Here is a 10,209-nt window from a genome sequence, read left to right on the forward strand (position 1 = left end):
GTACCTAAACCTGATGATGAAACTAAGAAAATCATTGGTACCAAGTGGGTTTTCAAGAACAAGATGGATGAAGATGGGATTGTGATCAGAAACAAAGCTAGATTGGTAGCTCAAGGGTTCAAACAGGAAGAAGGATTGGATTATGGAGAGACATATGCTCCAGTGGCTGGGATGGAAGCTATCAGATTGTTCTTGGCATATGCTGCTAAGATGAACTTTAGGGTATTCCAGATGGATGTTAAATCTGTATTTCTAAATGGGAAGCTGCAAGAAGAAGTCTATGTCAAACAGCCTCCTGGTTTTGTAAGCAGTAAATATCCAGACCATGTCTACATGCTAGACAAACCTCTTTATGGCCTCAAACAGGCTCCAAGAGCATGGTATGAGACACTTCATGTGTATCTCAATGGTATAGGTTTTAAAGTTGGAACAATTGATACCACTCTGTTCTCAAAAGAGACAGATGGTGATCTCTTGCTGGTACAGATATATGTGGATGATATTATTTATGGATCTAAAAATGAGAAACATTGTCAAGATTTTTCAAAACTTATGTCAAAGACATATGAAATGAGCTTACAAAAGAGATTTGCATATACTTTTTGGGATTGCAAATTAAACAACTTGATGATGGAATTTTTATAAGTCAGGATAAATATATCAAGGATATGTTAAAGAAATTTGGTCTGACCTGTTTAAAAGATATAGGGACCCCAATGGCAGCATCTATTAAAATAGATGTTGATCTCAATGGTGAACCAGTCAATATCACTGAATATAGAGGTATGATTGGATCCCTACTTTATCTCACAGCCAGCAGACCAGATATTATGTTTGCCACATGTCTCTGTGCCAGATATCAAGCTGATCCTAAAGAGTCACACTTGCTAGCAGTCAAAAGGATATTTAGGTATCTGAAAGCTACTGCTAAACGTGGTCTTTGGTACCCCAAAGACCAGGATTTTGAGCTAATTGGGTATTTAGATGCTGATTTTGCAGGGTGTAAAATAGACAGGAAAAGTACTACTAGTGGTTGCCAGTTACTGGGTGGTAGGCTAGTCAGCTGGACGAGCAAAAAGCAAAATACTGTGTCCACATCAACTGCTGAGGCAGAATACGTTTCTGCTGGTAGTTGTACTGCTCAAGTACTATGGATGCAAAGCCAGCTGAAAGACTATGGTGTTCATGTTACAAAGACTCCAATCTACTGTGACAACACAAGTGCAATCGCTATCACCAACAATCTTGTGATGTATTCAAGAACAAAGCATATTGACATTCGATATCATTTCATAAGGGATCATGTTCAAAAAGGAGATGTGGAGCTACATTTTATTTCAACAGACCAGCAGTTAGCAGATCTATTCACAAAACCCTTAGATGAGAAATGTTTTAACTATCTCATCTCTGAGCTGGGTATGCTTGAACTTTAAATAAAAGACAATTTTTGTTGGTGTGCTGGCTCTACAACATGTAGGGCAAACCGGTAAGTCATTTTTGTTAACTTACTGCCTACATGTAAAACACTCAGTACCACAAGGTCTTTTATACTTTGGTCACTCAAAATGTTTTTAATTGAAATAATAAATAGCTCACAAAATTAAATGATTCCTTAAATCTGAAACTCATTTACTCCCAATGATTTAAATTAAATACATGACATATTAAATGTAACAAAGTATTTTGTATTTAATACAAAACTTATTTTGTGGTTTTTAAATCATTTTTTTTAAACCTGCTACATTTAATGCTGAATGGGAGGTATGAGTGTTCAAGCCGTATATACGTCAAATCAACAGTCTGTGTCCCCTTGAAAGTGTGCAAGTCTATAGCATATGCCCACGTGCCTGCTAATGACAGTTGCCATTTTCTCTCTCCTGCCTTTTTTTTTCATCCAATCACAACGGTTAAAAGAGTGTTTTATCCTCCATAATAACCTTCGGTTATTCAGTTTTCAAATTCACACTCTTCTCTCTAAAATCCCCAAATCTTCAAATCAATTCATACATCCATTTTCTACGAAATCATCAATGGCAGAACAACAACAACATCAATCACCACCTGCTAAAACCCAGCCAGAGGAACAACAACCACAGCAACAACAACCGGTAGAACCACAACAACCGGAATAGCAACCACCACCGGTCATCGAAGAACAAGTGGTGCAGGGCCCTCTGTTCAACCTGCACCCAAGCCTTATTAGGGCTCCAAATGCACCAGAATACTCTACCATTCGCTTATCGCGAGGCAATGTTGCTCATGTCCTTTCAATTCCCAAATCCAAAGCCAACATGGGCTATGATGCGCTTATCAATTACATAAGACAATCACCACTAGCTCGAGCTATTACCGACATACCTTCTCGTCTTTATTCGGCCTGTTTGGCCAGATTCTGGTATACTGCCACCACGACCACCACTCAACAGAACGTTCCATGTATTCGTGGCATGGTGACTGAAACCCTACCCTGATCCATACGACATGCTCTCCAATTACCTATTGGTCCATTTGTCAATTCACTAACCAGTGATGAGTTTAGAAGAGAAGTACTGGAAATTATAGGGTTTGATAGACCAGTGGCTCGTACGCCCTTAAGGAAGCAGATGCCACCTCTGTGAAATTACTTCTTTGGCTTGCTGACTCATTGCATCAGTCAGAAGTCCGGAAGCTTTGATCAGTGCTCAGATTTTGAGCTAAAGATTGGTCACGGGATACTGTTCAATCGAAATATTGATTATGCCGGTGAAATTTACTTAAGGCTAAGGGAAATGGTGCTTGCACCCAAACGAACACACTTAATCCCCTTTCCAAGGTTTTTGAGCCTTGTTTTTGAAAATGAGCTGGGTAAAGCTTACCAGCAGATTGCTGATGAATCATTTGACCTGCCTCCAAAACAAGGGGGAATGCCAAAAGATGCTCCTGCTGCTCCATATAATGGCTTGACACCAGGCATGCTCGAGTATCTTGCTGCTCGAGGTGGAGTGAACCAACCGACTGCCTCTGGTGCTGCACTAGCTGAGGGGGATGGACCTCAACGAAAGCCAGCTGTAAAAAAGAAGAAGCCAGCTACCTCAACTAGTACATCCACCGTCTCACATACTGGTAAAGCAGTAGTTGTATTAGAATCTAGTGCTCTCTGATCATAAAGAACATCTCTAGTCTTATATACTGACTACCCACTTCTAGTATTGGAATCCATTGCTTAACTATTTCTTGGTAACAGGAAAATCCAAACGTGCAAAAGCTAGCTCCAACCACACCACAGGGGAGATTGCACCAGTCTCAACTGCTGCTCTTGCAAAGGATGTGGCTATGGAACCTGGTGCGTTTATAGACCAAACAGCAGAAAATTCTAACTTAATTAAAAATCTTTTAACTGCTAACTTGAAAAATGCTGAGGGAGTTAAAGGTATAACCTTGGCTCCCAAGCTGACTGGTTTTAAAACTAGTGTTAAGAAGAGTAGCAACCCATACTCTTCTAACCAGGCACTTCCACATTTTTCTGAAATAAACTTAATGCAATATCCTCTGCTGACAGTACAACCAGCAGAGAACATAACTAACCCCCAAAGCAGACTTGAGCTGGGTCCTCATCGTGTTGAACCAGCTCAGGATACTACACAGTCATTATGTTACTCGGATCATGATAAGAGTCTCACTCCTACATCATTACCGGCCAGAACTCTTACACTATCTGGGTCCACATGTGTCGCCAATGAGTCAGCAGAGTCACAGCTGTACTTACAGACACCTTATTCTGTCTCATTCGAAGGGCTGACCTAATCACCAGTCTGTCTCCAGAGACCAACACCAGATGTAATTGTTGAGTCAAATTTATTTGGTTCTACAGTTGTTAACATAAAATGTTCTATTGTTTCAGTTCTTAGCAGGGTAGATGAACAGGAAGAGGGGGAGCAAGTTAAAGATGTTATTATTCCTACTGAGCAGATTGCTGCCTCTGCTACTGGTTTTGGTGCTACTGTTCTCCTACTGGTGGTGCTGATGCTGGTACTGTTGCTTCTACAGCTGCTGGTGATACTGGGAAGTTAGTTGACGCTGGTTCCACTGTTGTTTCTAAGGAGCTTGTTTCTGATATTGCTCCTACTGTTACTCCTCCAGCTCCCAGTATTGCTGCTTCCACTACTGAACCTGAAGTGGAAGATGAAATCATAGTGGATCCTCCTGTTCTTAAAAAGGTAATTGACAATATTGTCAAGGATGTTCTACTTGATGAACTTGTCACTGAACCAAAGGGTGACATTGCGTTTGCTGCTGCTACCAGTGCATAGAATGTTATTGTGGATACTAGTACTTGTGCTAATTTTCCATCTGATTCTAATGTACAAGATGTTATCATGGATGCTGGTAAAAGTGCTACTTTTCCATCAGACTCTGGTGCACAGGGTAATATTGTTCAGGAGGTTCTTGATTTTAATGATGCTGCCACTACCACTGTTACTTCAACTGCTGTTACTACTGAAGTGGTTACTAGTGGTGGCTTTCATGCTGATGATGATTCCTGGCCTTCGTTTCTTCAGGATGTTGGCTATGTTTCCAAAGAGCCAAAGGTGGATACTATTGCTACTAGGGTTATTTTGGACGTTTCTGATCTTCAATCGAGACAATTTATTACTGTGGATTCCACTGGTAATCTACAGGTGTCTGATTCAACACCGGATATTTTCTTTAAAGGTGCTGCAGATGCTGCTCCTTCACCTACTACACAGTCACCTACTGCTGCTACTGGTTCTACGGAACCCGTTATGGATGTTGGTACCTCTGCTTCTGCCAACACTGACTCTTCTCAGGCTACTATTTCTGCTCAGAAGAAACCATATGTGTGCCAGGTGCCAGATCTTGATGAAGTTGTACCTAACTTCATCTATCGGGGAGCGTCTATCACTCCCAGAGTTGTTCTGCTGGTGGATCAGCTAACTATTGATCCTCAAACTGCCATAGTCTCAGCCAGCAAATTGCCTTTCGAAGAGCTGACTGAACTGTTGTCTCAATTTGATCGACCAGCAAGAGAAGAGGTATATGAGAGGCTGGCTACTTTAGAACAGATCAACGAGCAGCCATATTATCACTATTTTGGTATGGCTCCAGCTGCTTCTCCATGGCCTGGTACATGGAGGCCTCTCAAGTTCATCAGAGATCCCTCTACTGGTAAATACGTTATACAGAATATTCCTAATTCGCCAGTACCTTCTGATTCATCAGCTTCTTCCTCATCATCTTCTTCTTCTGATGGTGATGCTGATAAAGGTACTGGTATGGAAGAGCCAGTCATTCATGATAATGTGACTGGCTCCAAAGATAAACCAGTGGATCTCACTGATGATTCTGATCATGATGCTGACAAGGATACCAGTGGTTCTAAACCTTCGGGTGAAGGTAAAAATGATGGTGATCATGGTGACGAGTCAGATTCTGACCTTCCACCTCCACCACCCCACGAAGGTAATCCTGTGTTAGCTGCTTCTGACCACCCCTCAACCAGCTATGTTAAATTTAATATTGATGAGGTGGCTGACATCTCCACCCTGGCTGTCTATAAGACACTCTCCGAGGTTACACCTGATCTACAAAACACTATTTGCACTGCTATTGTTGATAGCGTGACTGAAGCCATACGCAACGCTGGGCAAATTACCACTTCCAATATTGAAGCCCAGCTTAGACAATTATGTGCCTTTGCAGATCTTGCGGTGGATGCCATTGTCAGACAACATGAAGCGGAGGAAGATTTAAAGAAACGAATCATCTCTCACAATGAGTATACTGAGGATATTGCCCATCTTCAAGCTGATTTGGACGCTGCTAATCGCAGAATTCTTTTTCTTAATGAAGAAAATATGGTGCTACATGAGAGATTGGATTCGCAGGAACAACAAATGGCTAACATGATTCCTGCTTCTGCTTATGTTCAAATGGTAGAAAATATGCAACAACTGGCTGCCCTACAGGGTGATGTTAGGGCCATTGTTGAACAGATGGCTATGGGTGTTGCAAGGAATGAAGTTAGGTCTTCCAACCTCCTTCTTCGACAATTTGGCGTGGATCCTGGTGCTCATCTTACTCCTGAAGTTGCTGACTGGAACAATTTTGCATTCTCTATTCCAGATTCAGATAGTGACCTTGATGCACAGGTCTCCCCTGTTCACCCTTCTGCCCCTGCTGATGACAAAAGGGGGAGAAGAAATCTAAAAAGAAACTCAAAAAGAGAAAACAATCAGAGGGGGAGCATGAGCATGAAAAGGCTCTAAAACAACCAAGGAGGGATGGTGATGGTGATGGTGATGGTGATGGTGATGGTGATGGTGATGGTACTACTGGTCAAGACTCTGGCACTAAGCCCAGCAACGCTCATACTGAAGCTGGTGTACAGGCAGCTGGTGAATCTTAACCCAGTGTGTCTGCCACATCAGTGGATGATATTGGTTCTGGCAGTAAGCCCAGTGATGTGTCTGATTTGGCTGTTGCTAAAGCTTTTGTTGTCTCTCAAACTATTGAAAGAAGAATGAAAAGAAAACTGGAGAGACATCAGAAGAGACAGCAAGATTTAAATGATACCTTCAATGTCAAATGGGATGCCTATGTTGCTCTTAAACGCCACAGAATTGAGCATAGGAGATGGCTGACCCCAAAAAAGAGGGACGCTGATGAAGACCTGATTGGCATTGACAAATTCAAAAAGGATGCACGAAAAAGAAATGCTAAGTTCATGGTCAAATACGACAAAAAGAGGGCAAAGCTGTATGCTGAGCGAGCAGATAGGATCAAACGAATGACTCCAGAAGAAATGAAAGATTATCTTGCATCTACTGAGTTAGGGGGAGGAGTTAGAGCTGACATTTTTATGAAGTGGTTAGATGCTATGTTAGAAACCAGCTCATCTTCTCGACCAACATCTTCTGCACAGCCAGCTACACAACAACAGCCAGCAGAAACAATCAATCTTGATGATGATAATATTCAGGGGGAGCATCTTGCTATCGTTCCCTACCTGCCTCCACTTGAGCCAGTATCAACACAAGAACCATCAGCTGAACCCATGCCCATAGATAAATAAAGGGTGAAATCTGCTCCTAGGGACAATCAGCCCCTAAGGAAAGGACCCTTATTTGTGGCAGCTGATGAAGATACTGAGGTGGTTGTACCAGCTGATACTAATTAGTCAGCTCGTACTGAAGACACAGCAAGGAGTGATGTGATTGAAGACCCAGCCAGAAGTGTGATGCTGGGTGTTACAAGTGTTGAAGACCCAGCCAAGGTGGTTGAGCTGGGTGCTAATCAAGATGATGATACGGTTAATCCTGCTGACTTTACAGTCTGGGGTAGTGGAGATCACTTATTTGTTCAATCACCTATCTCTCCCCAGACCCTCACTTATTTTAACAGAACACAGGATAATCGTGTTAATCAGTTTCCAGTGAGTTCATCTGACATAGGTGAATCAATCATGTATCCTCCATGTTCCCCAAAACGTCATGGTAAACACAGAACTTGAGAAGATGATTCAGTTACCCGTGGTGAGCCAGACTTATGTAAAATGAATCCAGATGAAAGAGATGCTTACAGGCTGGAGATCACTGTACAAGAATTGCTTGAGCAAAGACAAGCTGCTATTAATGAAAGGATACGCCAAGTTAGATTGCTGCATCATCCGCTTGATCAGCCACTCTACATCACTGCCCTGACTTATGGCATTGAAATTGGTGTATACTAAAACAACAGTGGTCAAAGGCTCTCTACTGATGAGGAGAAAGCTCAATTTGAAGAGGCTCACCAGCTGGGTATGGATCTAAGGGAGTATCGTGCTGCCCGTAGAACTGAAGAGGGTAGAAAGATGATTGAAATAGAAAAATCCCTGAAAATTACTGCTGACGATTATTTGTTGGGCTTACAAGCTGAAATTCAAAGAAGGGAGGCTGCTGATGTGATGACCCGGGAATTTCTGACTAAATTTAAACTTTATCTTTATATCATTCCGACACGATAAGCAAAGTCTGTCATATTGAGTCTCGGAAAAATTTTGAACTGTCTTCATATATTCAAATTGACCTTCGACTGTTCTCAATGATTCACGAACAACTAATTGTAAATAGATACTTTTATAAATATAAATATATAAATATATCTATATCTATATATATATATATATATATATATATATATATATATATATATATATATATATATATATATATATATATCAATTTGAAATATAAAATGTTATAAGTATTACATAATTAATGAAATGTAAGATTAATATATTAATTGATGTTGCAAGTTTAATTTTAGTTGTTATATTATTATTACATTCACTGCTATTAGTAATATCAGTAATATTAATAATGTTGACTATTATAACATGAAATTGATGCATTTGTTTTGCTAACTATTGGAAAAATCATAATTATGATTAATACCTGTATTATTATTAAATAATATTAGTTCCTTTATTTATTATTTTATTAGTATCATTATTATTTTTTTTTAAAACTTATTAATATCATTATTATTATTATTGGTAGTAAAAATTATGATCTTAGTTATTATTAAGATTATTAATATTGTAATTTTTACAATTACCATTACCATCAAAATCACTATTAATATTAATATTAGTATTAGTAATACTATTATTATATTTATAATTGTTTAGATATGATAACAAGGTTATAAGAATAATTAGAAATTATAAATTAATTGTAATTCAAATATTATTAGTACTTTTATTATTATTGATATTATTACTTTTATAATCATTATCATTATTAAATTATTATTATATGGTTATCATTAATATTAAATATTATTAAAACTAACATTTTCATTAAAGTGATCATTATCCTTATTATTAATATCACCATATTATTATTATCATTATTTATCTTTATCAATAATATTATTATTAATATTATTATTATAAATTATTATTATTATTAATATATTATTATTAACTAAATTACTGAAAATGCAAGCTGTTAAAGCATCGAGTTTGGTTAGAATTGCTTTCATTTTTTCTCCTACTTGTCTATCATTCGGTCACAAGTGGGAAATTAAGTCAGAATGGAAACAAAAGTTGTTAGCACTCTCAATCAACTTTTACTTATTTTATATTTTTTTTATTATTTACCTTGTCTAATTAAAGGATGCTGTCGATCACTCTGCCATAAACCAACCAGTTTTAAATGGAGAAAGGAATTCATACAACCTCACACTATCAACTCAATTACAATTATATTTTTTTTTTAGCTTTTAATTTGGTAAATTCCATCAAAAATATGAAGAACACTCTGTACGCTCAACTTTTTAATCAAAACTCGAATTTGAACCAATTTTAAAAATGTAAAAATGCAGAGTTGTTAGGAATGTTTTACTCAAACTTTCTTCAAAATCTCAAGTCTCAATTCGTTGTATCAAGTCTAAATTTCGAAGTCAAAGTTTTTAAATAAAAAAGTCAACAAAAGTTCTTTGATCAAATCCGAGTTCGTGTTTATGTTTCGAGATCAATTGAGGTTTGAGATAGTTTCTAGGAAAGAATTACAATCTATTTCATGTTATAAGTTTGGTCTAATCCGTTCCCCAAATCAAAAACAAAAATTTTTTTTTTTTAAAGCAGCCGTCGCTGCTATATTTTTTTTTTTAATTTTATTGTTTATTTTTCTCTCTTCTCAATTAATTTAAGAACTTATGAAAACTTATTACAAATTGTTTGAAAGTTCTAAAAATGTTTAAGTGATTGACTATCGTTGTTGGGTTGAGTTCTTGATCGATATGGATTTAGAAGTTAAGGAAGAAGAAGAATAAATAACACGGTTTATTACATTTAGCAGTTATATTAAAACAGAAAAATGTGAATGGAGGAGTGGTCTTGTACGTGTGTTAGTGAGCTAGATGTTCCGGGTTCGAGTCCGGTCTGGGACTATTATTTTTACAGCAGCCTTTAAAGGGTATAGACCTTTTATTTTATTTCTATTATTATTATTATTATTATTATTATTATTATTATTATTATTATTATTATTATTATTATTATTATTATTATCATTGTTATTATTATTATTATTATTATTATTATTATTATTATTACTATCATTATTATTATTATAATTGTTGTTATTTTTAGAACTATAATTATTAAGATTACTATCACTAATACAAGTATTATGATAAAAAGTTCACTTAGTATTATTATGATTA

The sequence above is a fragment of the Rutidosis leptorrhynchoides genome, chromosome 2 (assembly GCF_046630445.1).
Source record: "Rutidosis leptorrhynchoides isolate AG116_Rl617_1_P2 chromosome 2, CSIRO_AGI_Rlap_v1, whole genome shotgun sequence".
NCBI lineage: Eukaryota > Viridiplantae > Streptophyta > Magnoliopsida > Asterales > Asteraceae > Rutidosis > Rutidosis leptorrhynchoides.